This window comes from Onychomys torridus, chromosome 15, assembly GCF_903995425.1.
Source record: "Onychomys torridus chromosome 15, mOncTor1.1, whole genome shotgun sequence".
In the NCBI taxonomy this organism is placed as follows: Eukaryota; Metazoa; Chordata; class Mammalia; order Rodentia; family Cricetidae; genus Onychomys; species Onychomys torridus.
The window spans coordinates 18,753,541-18,768,961 of record NC_050457.1 but is presented as its reverse complement, the minus strand read 5'-3'; the positions used below and the strand labels follow the sequence as shown (position 1 = coordinate 18,768,961).

At 43.2% G+C, this 15,421-nt stretch overlaps 1 protein-coding gene, 1 non-coding gene and 1 pseudogene across 8 annotated transcripts in view; 1 reads left to right on the top strand and 2 right to left on the bottom strand.

The window, feature by feature from the left end:
* Pde8b (phosphodiesterase 8B) overlaps nt 1–15,421 on the top strand; it is a 228,344-nt gene that overhangs the window by 92,237 nt on the left and 120,686 nt on the right. The gene's annotated exons all lie outside the window — the stretch shown is intronic.
* Nucleotides 2,995–3,387, bottom strand: LOC118596050 (annotated as a pseudogene).
* On the bottom strand, nt 12,400–12,473 carry Trnaa-agc. Its single transcript has one exon. It is a non-coding gene; the product is annotated as a tRNA-Ala (tRNA).

The window sequence follows — 15,421 nt, the reverse complement described above, 5'->3', positions numbered from 1 at the left end:
AGACATGCCTGTCTACACAGTTTTAGTTCCTGTGGGACGTGGGAAGGTGTGCCCCTGCTGGCTGTTGGCAGCTTCTTGGTTTTTGTTTATTTTCTCTGCAGCTTTGATAAGGGTAAAAAAAAAAAAATAGCTGAGTTACTTTTTTTTTTTTTTTTTAACAAATGAAAAATATCTTTTAAAAAATGAGAATGGCAAGACTTAAAGATACAACAGGAAGCGCAGCTGTATTCACTTCTGACTGGTGATGATTTCACACCTGTCTGGGGGCCTGTTGAGATGGAAACACCCTGCAAATGAGCATGGGCATGGGGCTAGTGAGGGTCTGGGGAGAAAAAAAGGTCAAAAAGCAGAAAATTGAAATTAGAAGATAGAACAAGGGTCTCACAGAGGAAACAGAGCATAGAAGAGGTGCTGTGTGTTCTTTAGTATCAGAATGCTCCTGAGTAGAATGTCTACATTCTCCCTGTGAGGATATTAAGCACCATCAATATTGTTTTTTAAAAAAGGAATTGGGAGGGGAAAGCATGTGTCCCTCTTACTTTGTGCAATAACTGAAATCCCGAAGAATGAACCTATGCTAGAGACAGAATGTTTCTATGAATATATGGTCACGTGAGAGAAGAAAGAACAGTGTCGATGATATATGTCTCATATCTACATGTTACATATTTACACTCTCTATTAGGTATGTACATCATATGTCTTATTCAATATTTGTGAGCAACATTCAGTTGGATCCTATTTAACTTGGTGCCTGGGTTATCTTTCTAATTGCATATTTGGAGTTGCTTGTACACTGACTTTATTGTATTTAATGTCCCCTGGGTCTCATCATGAGTGCTCCGACCAAGAAGTTCAGGACAGCTGGACTCAGGGGAGGTACTCTGGGAGACCAAAGTCTGTTCTGTAACCATGTGACCCGAGGACCTGCTTTGTACATGTGTGGGAAGCTGGGCTTGTCACTTAGATGCACCCAACTGGTTTCACTATGCTAAGAATTTGTTAGTTTACATTGCATTTAACATGTGCTAGCACAAGATAACAAGGTAGAGAGGATAAAGTAACTAGTGGATCCTGTGGGAGCCACTTGGGAAAGCATCCAAGGGACCAACAGCAGATGAAAAAGTGAAGATGCATGAAGAGGCAGACATTCCTTGAGGCAGAGAACAGGAAAGATTTTGTCCTTGAGATAAGAGCAGTGTAAGGTTCTGACTGATCTTGCTGGGGGGTTGAGGGAGGCTAAATAATCTATCTACTGTGCCTTCATGGAACATCACTGAGTAAATAAAAGCCTTTGTTCATTGGGTCCTCTTTAGATGAATAAAGCTTTTCACTCTTTGATATTCAGCTTTATGCTAGAAGTTTTTCTCAAATGCTGTTACAGGTTCTAGAAAGTCATAGAAAATCTGTGTAATCTTTCTCTATGGAAAGACTAAATTACAGAACCTTGTTACCCTGTGTTCTTCCTGCCCGTTGGAAGCTTCGGTTATTAGCTTGTGTGGTTTATTCATTGAAACTGAAGTGGTCTCGTCAGATCCTTGCTGAGAGTGCCAGGCCCTATGACTAGTAGGCATTTTGTGTTCTATAAAATGACCAGATAGAGAAATTCCCGGTGAAGATTATTGATTTACTCATTACTTTCCTGTGGAAGCTTTATTGAAATGTAATTCATCTGTCTGTACAGCTCACTCATTTAAAATAAAGTGTTAAGTGTGATGGTCTTTAGTGTATTCCCAGAGGTGTTCCTCTTTCCCCCATTCCGTCTTCTCCAAACAGACCATGGGTTATGTTAGCAATCACTGCCTGTTTCCCTCATCGCCATCTTCCAGTCCAAGAAAGCCACAAAGCTGCTTTCTGTCTCTGATTTGCCTGGTCTGAACATGTCATAATGGATGCATGTAGTGCGTAGCCTTTCGTGTTTGGCTTTTTTCACTTAGCAAAATGTTTTCAAGATTCCTTCCCACTGTAGCATGCCAATGCTTCATCCCCTTGTGCATGAATCACACTCCTGCCCACGTATATACCACATTCCATTTGGTGGGCATGGGTGATGTTCCCCCATTTTGACTAGCCTGAATAATGCTTCCATAACCATCCATGCATAAGCTTCTGTTTCCATTTCTCCTGGTGTACGCCAGTATTTACCCTTTTGAGGAATTAGGCTACTTTATAAAGCAACTATACCATATCTTGGCCAACACTAGTTATTCACTGTCTATTTTAATACAGGGGATGACAGCTCTAAGTGTGAGTAGATTCCTACTGATTATGCAAGATATGAATCAAGTGTGTATATCCTGTAACCAGCTTACTCTGGAGTGCTAAGGAGTGGAGCCTACTCAGAGTAGCTAAAGGAGGAGGAAAAAGGAGGAGGTTTGGGATGAGTGGGGCTAAGTGCTAAGAAGTAGCAGCTGGATCTATTAAAAGAGGAAACTATGTCCTTGTTTGTTACTGTGGTGGTTTGAAAAAAAAAAAAAATGGCCCCTGTAGGTTCATAGGGATCGGCACTATTATGAGGTGTGGCCTTGTAGGAGTAGGTACAGTCTTGTTGGAGGAAGTGTGTCACTGGGGGGTGGGCTTTGAGGTTTCAGATGCTCAAGCCAGGCCCAGTGTCACTCTCTCTTCCTGCTGCCTGCTGATCCAGGGGTAGAATTCTTGGCTCTTCCTCCAGCACCATGTCTGCCTGCAGGCAACCATGCTTTCTGCCATGATGATAACAGACCAAACCTCTGAACTGTAAGCCAGATCCAGTTACGTATTTTCTTTTATGAGTTATCGTGGCCATGGTGTGTCTTCACAGCAATAGAAACCCTAAGATAGTCACAATATCCAGTAAGTAGTTATTTTTGGCTCTAAAGACTAATTATATATTGATCTATTTATTTATATAATTTATTTATTTATTTTAAAAGTATTTTAAATTAGATGTGCAAGTGTATAAAATAATAGTTTCACTGAGACACTTTTAAAAAAGCCATTTTTTTTTTAAATTGTTCATTTTTTGCACTTGAAGTACTCTTTGGTGACATCCTTGGTCTGGGCCTCTTTGTCATAGTCGTTCACTGAACAACTGCAGCCAACTGCTTTATGGGGTTTCCCTCTCAGTTTTACAGAGGTCTGTCCAATCCCTTAGTTTCCTGTCATCTCCAACCTTAACTAGGTTGATGTGGTGCAAAGGGCATCCACCAACTTGACACATAGGCTCATCACAGGTGGAGGCAAGCACACAAAGGTGGGCTGAACCCTCGTCTCAGGTTTTGGTAGCTTTGTGAATTCCTCATGCTAGGCCATCATGGAGGAGGATGGTCCTTAGCATCTCTCATAAAGCAATGTTACCATCTGTGATGTCGCCCTTACACCTCCAGCAGCAATGCCTTCCAGGGCCATGGCAGTGGGTTCCGGGTAAAGTCCGATCTTGAATGCACTGGAGCCTGCATGTCACTCAGAGATGGCAGGGGAGAAAGCTCACAGAGACATTTTTATATGTTCACATAACACACATTGTTTGTCATCAACCCTGTAGTACCTGGATTCTACTCCCTCTCTTCCCACTGATCCATTTCCTCTTTCCTAATAGTCTCTCTCTACTTTCATGCCCCCACCCCCAATTCCATATATAAGAAGAAAGAAAACATGTGTTTTTCTGAGCCTGGATTATTCAGGTAACACATGGTCTTCAGATGCATCAATTTTGCTGCGTGCAATATGATTCCATTCTTCTTTATGACTGAATACTACTCCATTAAGCATACCTACCATACTTACTCATCCATTCATCTGTATACGGGCACTAAGACTGTTATGGTCAGTGCTGTGGTAAACATGGGTGGGTAGTTGTGTGTTGTACTTGTTGCTCTGTGTGTACTGAAGAATGGTATATTTCAATCATATCTATTTTTAGTGTTTTGAGGCACCTTCATACTGATTTCCACAGTAGTTGGACTAATTCTGTTCCTTCAGTGGCATATAAGGGTCCCCATTCCTTATTTGCTCTGCTTTGTTCATAGTCATTCTGACCAGAGTAAGATGGATATCTGTGTAGTTTTAATTTGATTATGCCGATGGCTAAAAATGTTGACTTTTTAAAATTATTTCTTTTATTTTAGAGATTATAATATAAACACATCTTTTCCCTTCCCTCCCTCCCTCCAACCTTTCTATATACCTTCCTTTCCTCTTTCAAATTCATAGTCTCTTTGTTCATTAATTGTTGTCACATGCATATACGTATATATTCCTAAATATAATCTGCTCAGTCTGTATAATGTTACTTCTAGGTGTGATTTCAGAGCTGGCCATTTGGTGTTGGATGACCAGTTGGTGTGCTCTTCCCTGAGGAAGACTCTTTCTCCCACTCTCAGTGTTCCTTCATAGCCTGTACTCTTTGCATAGGGTTGAGACCTCGTGGTGTTTCCTTTGTTCGTGTTGGTATTGTTGTTGTCTTAGACAGTGGTGAGTCTTTACGGGTGTAGCTTCTGACAATGCAAAGAGACACAGTCTCACATCACACTCCTGATCCTCTGTCCCCTCTTCCCCCTGTTTGCTGAGCCTTGGGAGTGGGAGTTTTCTTTAGACGAACCCACTGGGACTCAGCTCCTCACTCTGCATTTTGATTGGTTGTGGTTTTCTGAAGGAAACTCCTCTTGTGGACCATGTTCTAATGTATTTATTGGCCTTTTATACTTCTGTTGAAAGTGTTTCCTCAATTCATCTCCCTGTTTATGGGTTCAGATTTTTTTAAAATTGTCTTGTTTCTCTTTTTTCCTGGCTTCTTTATATATTTGAGATATTACTGTCCTGTGAGATGAATTCTGTGAATTCTGTGAAGATTTCCTTCTGTGTTCTCTCCCTTTTCTCTGTCACCTCCTTTGCTGTGCAGAAGCTTTATAACTTCAGACAATCCTGCTTGTTAATTCTTGCCATTGTTTCCTGATCTTTTGGAGTTCTGTTCAGAAAGTGTCTGCTTATGCATTTACCCTTTAGCATTTTTCTAATGTTTCTGCCAGTCAAAGTTTGGGACTTTCATTAGGTCTTTGATCCACTTTGGGTTGGTTTTCACACAGGTGAGAGATACAGATCTAGTCTTATCCTTCTACTCAGTTTCTGCAGCACCATTTCCAACTCTTTCTCAAGAGTTGGGGAAATCCCCTACATAATTTCAGTAAATAGTTTTGTTTTTTTGGGGGGGGAGAGGTGGAGGTTAAGACAGGATTTCTCTGTGTAACCTTAGCTGTCCTGAAACTCACTTTGTAGACCAGGCTAGCCTCAAACTCAGAGACCCACCTGCCTCTGCCTCATGAGTTCTGGGATTAAAGACGTGCGCTACCACCATCCAGCTGCCCTGTGGATCCTTAGGTTCAGTCTCTTGATCATGTCCAGAGTTCTTGGATGTCTTACTCATGCTTGCTTATTTATTTTCTTTGTTGATATCTGATTATAGTACTGCCTCAACTCTTTCATTTCTAATATTCTTTCTTTTGTTAAAACTGCTTTTTTTTCTTTTCCTTGACATCAGGTCCCTGAGGTAGGTCAGTGCCAACAGATTCCTCTAAAGATAGGAGGTACAGTGAACCTTCTTTCTACTTCTCATCATCCAGAGGAGTCACCTTCTCATGGAAACCCTGAATAGATTAAGGGTTGTGACAAATGTGAGCTTATCCTGTGGATAGGACTTCCCACTCCTCATCAGGCATGCCTGGCTCACCTTCTAGATAAGACTTAGGATTCCTCTTTCTTTGTTGGGTAATGTAGCTCAAGAAATAGCAAAACAATAATAACAATAATATAAAATTACTGTCTACTCAGATGGTCATGCTGGCAAAAGTGAATGTTCATTGTGCCTAGCATTCCACACTTTCCCTCTGGGTTTTCCTGGGCTGTGATTCCCTCGGGGACAGAAAAGTCTGGGGAATATTCACCTCTTTCCTTTTTGGTGTCAGCTAGCCAATGGTTGAGGCCCAGAGCTGTCTGGAATGGCTTTAAGTTTGTCTGCTTTCTAGGATAGGGCTGGGCCAGCCTGGAGCTGCACTGCTTGTCTGATCTAAGCCATCCTAGCCCCCACTGAGGGAAGGCCAACAGACTACTGGGGAGAAGGGGTGCAGCAATTCCCATGCTTCTCCCAACTGTGGCTCACACACCTGCCCGGTCTCCTGGAGGACAAGAATGACCAGCCTTAAAGGAAAACCAAGCTGCACTCTGGCATCTCCCATCCAAGTCCCACTGCGTCTACTTTCCAGTAATCTTGTTTCAGTTGCTTTTCAGCAGCTCACAAGATAGATACTGGCAGAGACAGTGTGGCAATACTTGCTCTGAAGGACAAGGAAAATGTGGGGACTTGGGTTTTGCAAAGCAGCAAGCTTTGGGTGCACCCTTCTCCAGATGGCTCCCTTTTGCAGCACCCAATATGGTGGACCAGAAAGCACACTTACTTACCCCAGGAACTCTTGAGGAATGAGGGATAAGAGACTTAGTTAGAAATAGAGAGGGTAGAGAAAAAACACAGGATAGACTCGGTGGGGGGGGGGGCTGGATCCTTATCCACTGGCCCAGAACTTTATTCTAGTGGGCTCCAACAACCCAGCTTTCATGTTGAGAAATGTAGAACTCTTCCTAAATACCAGCTAGCTACACAGCTCCCAACTCGGCTAAGTTCAGCCTGCTTTTCTATTCCCGTGACAACTATGCCCCTCTTCCTTTGCCTGTCTGTTGCTTCTCCTTGTCTTGTCTACCAAGCAAGAGCTGGTGTAGTGCTGATGCTTTCTGTCCTGCACAGCTGTGTCTCCTCCAACCTCCCAGTGGCAAGATTAAACATCAGTGCATTCTGTCAACTACCTTGCTGAGAAGGCATTGTCCGGTTTATTTGCCTCTGAAACCACTGAGAAGCTCCGGTGCGGCCTGTTGTTAATCTGCTCTCCTCATAACCTTAATTCAGAAGTAGTCAAGTTCTTTCAGGTCATATTTACAAGGTCAATAACGATCAGTCTTAACAAAGAGGTACAAGAGTATGCAAGGTATGTTACGTAGGCAAAATAAAACTTCACTCAGGTGACCCATAGCCAAGGTGTCCTCAGTGGGCTCCTGGGACTGTTACATGACAGATAATCCAGTCAGAACTTGAACCACCCTCAATGCTGGTTTGTCCCCTCTTTTTTGGGGGTGTATGTGTGACATCTTGTGATATTGAAGTACATCTCTCTCTCCAGGTCAGCTGACTCTCTAGTTTTGCAAATGTTTGCATCTTAGTTTATTTTTATGTTGGTAGAGACTGGCTGGTTGTGTTCCTGGAGATGCCTTATCTTCCATCCTGGTACTGAGGCAGCAGGCTTGTTTTGCCACCAAAAGCTTTCTGTACTTCTATGGACTAGCTAGGCTTCTCTCAATCCAGATAGCAGCTGACCTAGAAGCCAAGACACAGGAGGATGGATTGTTGATGCTGGCCAATGAATGCCTGCTAGATGTCAATACTCATAAATGTGTCCTAGACTGGAGGGTCTGCTGTATTGTTTCTATCTACTGGTGAAACCTGTATCTAAATGCATGTTTAATCTAAATGCCAGAAAGCTCAGAAATTAATTCTTGTTCAACTAGAGTAATCTATCGGTGTCTCGATGAGAAAAGATTCTGTGATCTTTCCATTATTGTAATTGTCTTAATTTTAGGGTTTTTAAAGACCATTAGCCATTTTAACATTATATAGTCAAGAGTTTTCTTTTAAGTATTATTTGGAAAGTTAGAGTTTAAATAATTTCCCAGATCTCTCTCCCCTAAAACATAGCTGTTGTTTCTCTTAAGGATTGTAGGTCTCTTGGAAAATCTCGTGATTTGTTATAGTAAGCTGGCCCTCCTGAGGGCTGTCCCCTGTGCCTCTCCGCCATCTGGGTCATCCTTTGTCATGCTAAGGACCTATATGGATTTTTTTGTTGTTGTCGTTGTTTCAAAGTTTATTTAGAAAATGCAAAATGCTTGATAATAGTCCTTTAATGTCCTTATTAGAACTTCTGTAGGTGTTGCCTTCAAGTCTTTGCTGGGCTTTTCTGATTCAGACTGTCCTTGGGGTAAAGTGTAGGGGCTGAACCCTCAGCCCCCATCTCTTCTGGGGAGCAGGCAGGATGCTTCCCATCATTGTGAAGCAGTACTGTGGTCCTGTATCCTTTAGGGGAGCTCAGCTCAAGTGTACTTGGTGCTGCCACCCAGGAAGCAAAGGCCAATGTCCTAAATGTGATGGGATTGGCTGGCAGGTGCTAGCATCCACAGCAGGGTCCCTGCTGGGAATAGCATGGTCTCTGGGGTGAAAAGACAGCACAGTTCATTCCTTCATTGTTTGGACACTCTGTATTTGAGGATTTACTTACTTGCCAACTTTTATTTGTAAGTTTGTAGCTCCAATGCTTGTAATTGGCCATTTGTAATCCCAGGACCAACACTGAAGTGCTTTCCCAGTTCTTTGTGGGCACAGGTGGAGCGGTGAAACATTTGAGTCATCCCAGGCAAATGTTCCCAGCTGAGGTTTCTTGTTTCAGCTCTCCTACCGAAAATAACTGTCCTTTTCTCATTCTATTTAGTGCCATTTCCCCCGTCTCTATGTTCCTTGTTGCTGACATCATGTCTAAAATGGACTCAAATACAGGGCTAAAATGCCATCTTCCCCTCTTCGTGCAAGAAGGCCATGATGGACCTGGGGGAAAATACCACTGCTCCATCACTGCAAGAGCAAGGTATAGCACTGTTGGCATTGAGTTCAGTGTTAATAAATCAGCAGTATTTGATAAGTTCTTTAAATAAAAGCAAGCGCAAAACATTATTATATTGATCATCAAATGTGACCAGAGGCTTGCAAGAACATACTCCCAAGGAAGGAGGATTCAGTATTTATTCAGTTTTTGAAGTGACTTTGATGGGAAGATGAGCCCTCAGCCAATTCTATGTGTAAATATACACATTGTTCTGTAAGGAGATCTCTTCAAGGAATCACTCACTGCTTCCGTGTTTCAGAAATATCTTACTTGAATCTCCCCAGTTTCTCAGGCCCCGTGTGGAAAACACATTGGCTCACTAAAGACATCGGCCTCACCTGAACCCGTCCATGACCTTATGACATCACCAAATGTAACTACCTTGGATAATGAGGATTGACAGTCTCTCTTTCTTGCCCTTATTAATTCCTCATGTTTGTGGGAACGTGGTCATCGGGATAAACCACTGACCTTTTTAATTCCTTGGATCAGTATTCTCTGGAGAATGTCACTTGACAAATGATGATTATTATGTAGTGTTGAGTTGAGCTTTGAGCTTTTGAAAAAACAAAACCAAACCAAACAACAGTTACCTCCACAGTTTTTGTTTCAGACATCACAATTTATGTGCTTGTCATAACGTTGGGAAAGTTGGCAATGTTTGATCACTCTAAGTCCTTTGAGCCCGCCTGGTACATCTCCCTCATTCGGATTTATTTGCTGATCAGATGAGTGAATCACTCACTGCTTCCCACTTAGATGTTTGGTACACTATTAAAAATAGCAAGAAAATAGCAGCAATGTGCGTTCAAATACCTGTGCTGACAGCCATAGACAAAAGCAGCCCCAGCGTTATGCAGAGAAGCTGCCTCTTACAGTGAAAGGTAGAGAATGCACACTCATGGCTGCCGGGATGCAGAGGACCAGTGATGGTTGTGGGCCCAGCCTGAAGCACGTCATGTATACCACCCCTCTAAGGCCAAGGGAATGTGTGGAAGACAGCACAGAAAGCATGTAAGAGCTAGGAGATGGGGTGGAGAGCTGCAAAATGCCATTCTCTAGACTAAATACAAGTGCAGCTGTTATTAACTCTCATCAACAGTAGTTACTGTGCTGGGCCCACACAAGACTGGCTGTATCAACCGTCTTCGTCAAGAAAGGGGAGGGGCTCATGGGGACCTAGCCTTTACCCCTAAACTGTAGGGCACTGATAGATTCTGTGAGAGTGGGGATAATTGTCATTAGTTCTATACACACTGTTGAGCCCACCAAGCTCCAACAGAGATAGCTGTAAACCCCTGATCACAAAGACAGCGCCGGTAATCTCAGTGGGTCACAAATAGGCATGGCCATATGAGAGAGGTTTTTGAAGAGAGAGGTGTGAGAGTGGTCACTATACATCACCTACACCAAATATGAATCAAAGTGTAAGGCCTGTGTCATTTCTGAGTTCGTGGCTCCCTCCCTATACCGGAAGGGGCAGTGGTGGGCACGAGCACTCTTGCCTCACTCCCAGACTTGGATCCCAATCTGTGCTGGTTTTTCCCAAGTCTCATCAGTCATCATGCTGACCCAATCCCCAGACAATGGTTGTAATTAAGTCAACCTTCTCAAGGTTCCTACACTGTGTGAGAGGATTACCAAGAGCTGGCTTACAAGACCAGGCAGAAGGAAGAGTTCAGGTGAGGCCAGCGCCGGGGATTGGGAAACTGTTTGGCCAGAGATTAGAATTAGATGTTTCCTGACACACACATGGATGAGCAGATTCCTGGAAGAGATTTTCTTACAGAACAGTACATGTTTATGTGTTGAATTAGTGTAGTGATTATCCTTATTCACCAGGTTATAAAAGCAACCCAGTGGAAGGGTGGCTGGTTGAGAGTAGGAGAGCTGTTTTGGCAAAGGGTTGGTAACTAACTGCCACTGTCATTAAATAACTTCATTTACTTTTGTATTTTTAGTGTCCCATGTCCTACCATGTCATTCTTACCTACTCGAACCTCCACATGATGCCCTAAGCACTGAGGAGAGTGGATATCACGATAATACCTGGATGAGGAATCCTACAACTTTTGAATTTTACTCCTACTTGACCTTCCTTGTTGATGAGGTTCCCAGGGAACACATGCACACAGAGGGTTATAAGTTCTTATGGCTTCTATTAGAATTGGCCCATACTCCAGCTGTGTGAGTAGTCTGTCAGAGGCACACCTTCTGAGTTTTGCCTCAACAGTGGGTTCCTAACCTAAGCTTTCTCTGATGCCTTTCCAGCTCCTGGTCAAATTTATCTTACCACCTGGAGAGGGAGTTAGGCAGGATTGAGAGTCTCTTGGAAGTATCACTTATCCCACCATAGATCATAGGTTCACCCTTACCATTTACCCAGGAATTAAGTCAGCCCTGGCAGGATAACCCTAGTAGCAGAATCCATGAAGCGATGAAATCATGGACAACATAATGAAACTCCTAATAAAGGGGGATTGTGCTGTAAGGAGATGTGTTGTAGCTGCATTTAAATGGCCAGGCCCTGCCCTTATAGTATCACATCCCAAGTCATTCTGGACAACAAACCATCAAAGTCAAAGAAAATGGCAGGCGATAGAAGACCCTAAGTTTCTGTTTTAGGGCCAATGGTGACTAGTTGGGCACATGGTTTCCATTCATTGGTGGCTTTGGAGTCCCCAGATGATAATGGCTTATGGACTTGGAGGTAGGGGCATCTAGGGACAGTGAAGATAAACATCTTCCAAACTGTAAGTTCCACTGTGAGATGAAGAAGGTAGTGACTGAGGTCACAGGGATAGTTAATTCTTTAGGATGAGGAAGAGAAATCGTTTTGAAGGAAGAAAAGAGCGGTATTTAAGAAATATTACCAAGTATGGAAATACTTCCCTGGCCAGGACCTGAGAGCAGGTGGGAAGGAATGAAATCAAGAAGAGGAAAAGAAGGGAAAACAATTCTCTTCCCCTGTATACCCCCAAAGGTGTCCACTACCCCCAGTGACATCTACCATGCTCAAAAGGCTAACCAGATACAAGATTGCCTTGTAAGGACATTTTCATAGCAGCCACTGAACATTCTGAGGGTGAGGTACCCAGGGCTTAGTGGAGGTTATTCAGGTGGAGTGTGGAAGGGAATCCTAGTCAATGCCACTGGCAGAGTCTGTTGTAGTAGGCCTTGCTCCTAAGGGGTGGCCCTTAGACCACCTAGTACCTCCTGGGAGCCAGTTAGGTCAGTACTCTGCCACTGAGCACCACCTCTTAGTGCTCCACCTCCAGTCTTTGGGAGCCTGTTAGAAACATTGGCTCTCGGCCCCATCCTCAACTCAACTGAGCTGGGCTTTTTGACAGGAACTCTGGGTGGTAGGTGCGTGGGTGGTAGGCTCAGAAGCCTTGTCTAGATCTCTGCTATCCTTGGTTCTCAGGGTGTTACAGGAGGGTGAGGACAGAGACCAGGATGAGGGGTGAGGCTGGAGGAGGAAGTGTAACTATACTCAGAAATAGAATGGAGTGTGTGTCACTAGAAAAAGGCCTCTGAACAGTGAAGACACCTGCTAACACAGCTTGTGGCTAACCTAGGTGATGGCCGCAGGTAAAGGTGGTGTGATCATACCTTCCAGAGTGAGTGCCTGAGTAAGACTCTGGCTTTTCTCTCTCTCTATTTTTTTTTTCAGAGCTGAGGATCGAACCCAGGGCCTTGTGCTTGCTAGGCAAACGCTCTACCACTGAGCTAAACCCCCAACACCGACTCTGGCTTTTCTAATGGTCTCAGTTACTCATTGTCCTGAGAATGTCCTGAGAATGACAGGCTCACTGACCTGTCATTGCAGGACTGCAGGCTTGAGCATGCCCTGTTGTTTTACGGCGCCCTATGGATCCATGCTTTCTTTTCTGTCTGATCTAACCTTTCAAACATCTGGTGACAGAGAGGTCTCTTCCAAAAAGCCATCCACAATCTTGTCTGGGCCCCCTTCCCTGTGTGCCTACCTCCATCTCCTGTTGTGAGGTCATGACCAGTAAGTGGCCTTTGAAGAACTTGGTTCCTGGCATGCAGTAGTAGGTGTCCAATAATCATCAGCTTTTTGTATCTTCTAGAAGTGGATTGCACTGAGTTGAGCGATAGAGGAGCACATAACTGAGAGGGAGTGGCGTACTCCAACAGGGGTGCCAGGAAGAGTCACGATGGAATGGCTATGCTAAACATTCTCTGTGGAGAAGGGCAGGAGTAGAATCTTGTGTCCTTAATGTACTTGTACATGCTTAAGGTGCAAAACATGCTGTCTTGCTGTGTGTGGCATAGGATGGTTGGGACGGCTATGCTCACTCCTGTGCTCTGGTCAGTCATACTAAACAGTAGAAAGATAGTCATTTCAGCAGCTCATCCCCCCTTTAGGAGAGCTTTGTGTTTGCTGCGGCTGATTACATGACACGCCTTAGCACTAGTCTGGGAGGCTGCCTAACTCTGTGCTGTGTTGAAGCCCTTGTGACCAGTGTATTGCACATTGGGCCCATTTACATATATTTCAGAGACTCTGGAGCCTAATTTGACCACTTTTAATAGTTATTTTTGTAGCTTTGAGTCTTTGCTCCTATGCTGTTAATTCCATCTGCAATTTAGTTCAAATCAGTTTCTTAAATAGGCATGTAATAGCTTATTATGTTATTCTTCCTACGGGAAAATATGATCAAGTTTATTAATTTAGTCTTTTTAAAGTTCACAAAATATCTTTTACCTGGAAAGGGGGGATGAATGCTTTTAAGGGTGCAGTCCTGAACCAGAAATTCCTTTTTCCTTTAGGAGTCTGACAGCCTAGGAGGGAGATGTCCCAGGTAAAGATGACAATAAGCCTACTAGAATAATGGATGTTCTGGGAGCTGCAGGGTAGAGTGCGTGCTGTGGTTGAGTCTGGGTTTGACAGGAGGGACAAAAGGCATTCTAGGAGGAAAAACAATTTATACAAATAAACTTTTTATTTCCACGCATATGTTGCAAAGGACATGGAGCATCACCAGGTGGTTCAGTACCCACAAGAAGAACTAACATTTAGTGAGTGCTGATGTTTGAGTACACATGTATTACCTCTTTGAGCACCCCCAAAGCCCCATGAGGTGGGAAGTTCCTTATGCTCATTTTATAGGTAAATAAATCAAGGTTCAGGAAGGGTAACCATTCTGCTCGGCGTCACCCAGCTGGTCACACAGTATGCCTGGCGTTGCAGATTCGTCTACCTCCAAGCTCATGTGTTCCCAGTAGACTGACATTTATACACGCCACAAATGTTTGTCAAATATCCGGAACATCTCAGGATTTTGGGGACTCTGAGGTGTGATAGAGAGCTACAGACCTAGCTTCTGCAGCAGTACAGCAATCAGTGCCCCATCCCTGATAAGTGCACAGACACATGGCAGCACACAGGACACCTATATTCTTCTGGGGCATGGTGGTTTGCAGTTACCAATAAATTGAGGTGATTAATGTGCCTTATTGACCTCAGCAAATGGCTTCATTGATTATCCTGAGTAATTAGAAGTGACACAGCTAAAAAGAACTTTGATGAAAAAAATGGAGATCTTTAGATGTCATAATCAGACATTTACAGGTAAAATATTCTGTTAAAGTATCAGTTTTGGTAGATGTAGACCCAATTGCCCCAGAGGAAACTATGCCTAAGCCATGCCATATACTATGATATGAATGTGTGTGTGTGTGTGTGTGTGTGTGTGTGTGTGTGTGTGTGTGTGAGAGAGAGAGAGAGAGAGAGAGAGAGAGAGAGAGAGAGAGAGAGAGAGAGATTGATTGATTTGACAACCAGCTGCGGTTTTGGGGTCTGCTGGCCTGCTTAAATAATTTTACAATACTGAGGAACTCAAGAACAATGTAAACCCCTGTGAGGCATCACTGTCTACAGCATGGGGCCAGTCTTCTAAAGTGTTATTCATGCTGATAGTCTTCATTTCTTCTTTTTCTGTTTGTATAAATTTTCTGTCATTTTTCTATTTCTTAAAGTCAGATATCTTTGGTCATATTAATTTATCTTTGACTTTTAAGAGAATGAGATTCCATTGTGCCCATGAGGATATAGATTCCGAACAGCCCATAACTGATGTAGGTGAGGCTGTACTGTGGGCCTTGGGCTCAGCTTCAAGGGCAGTGCTCTGTAGTCGGTGAGCCTGTGTGAGGAAGGGAAACACCTTGTGACTCAGTTCCAATACTACTACAGACTCGAGAAGTTGTAGATTGGTTCTTAATACTCTAGTTGCTCTACTTTTCTCTGTACTCTGAACTTGTGAAGATCCACCCCCAGTAGAAGTCAGGCTTGACAAGTCGTGAGAGGTGGTTGTGAGGATTGCAGTTCCTCATATTCCAAGTGCAAAGCACTTCGACAATGTTTCTTAAAATTCTGTGTTTCACTTAAGCATCCCAACAAGGAAAAAATAACTCCAAGAAACCAGAAAGCTCACTTGAAAAAATTAACCCATCTCATGAACACACCAAAAGATTCTTCAAAATGGCTTTAAAAAATGCTTTTAAAAAAATCCAGAGTTGGGTAGAATATTAATGTATATACTGTTGTTCCTTGAATGGAAACAAATAGTATACATTAGTTATCCTTTGTGTTAAATTAATCACATAAAGAGTAAAGTTGAAAATCTGAGCAGAGGACTGGAGAGATGGCCAGCGGTAAAGCA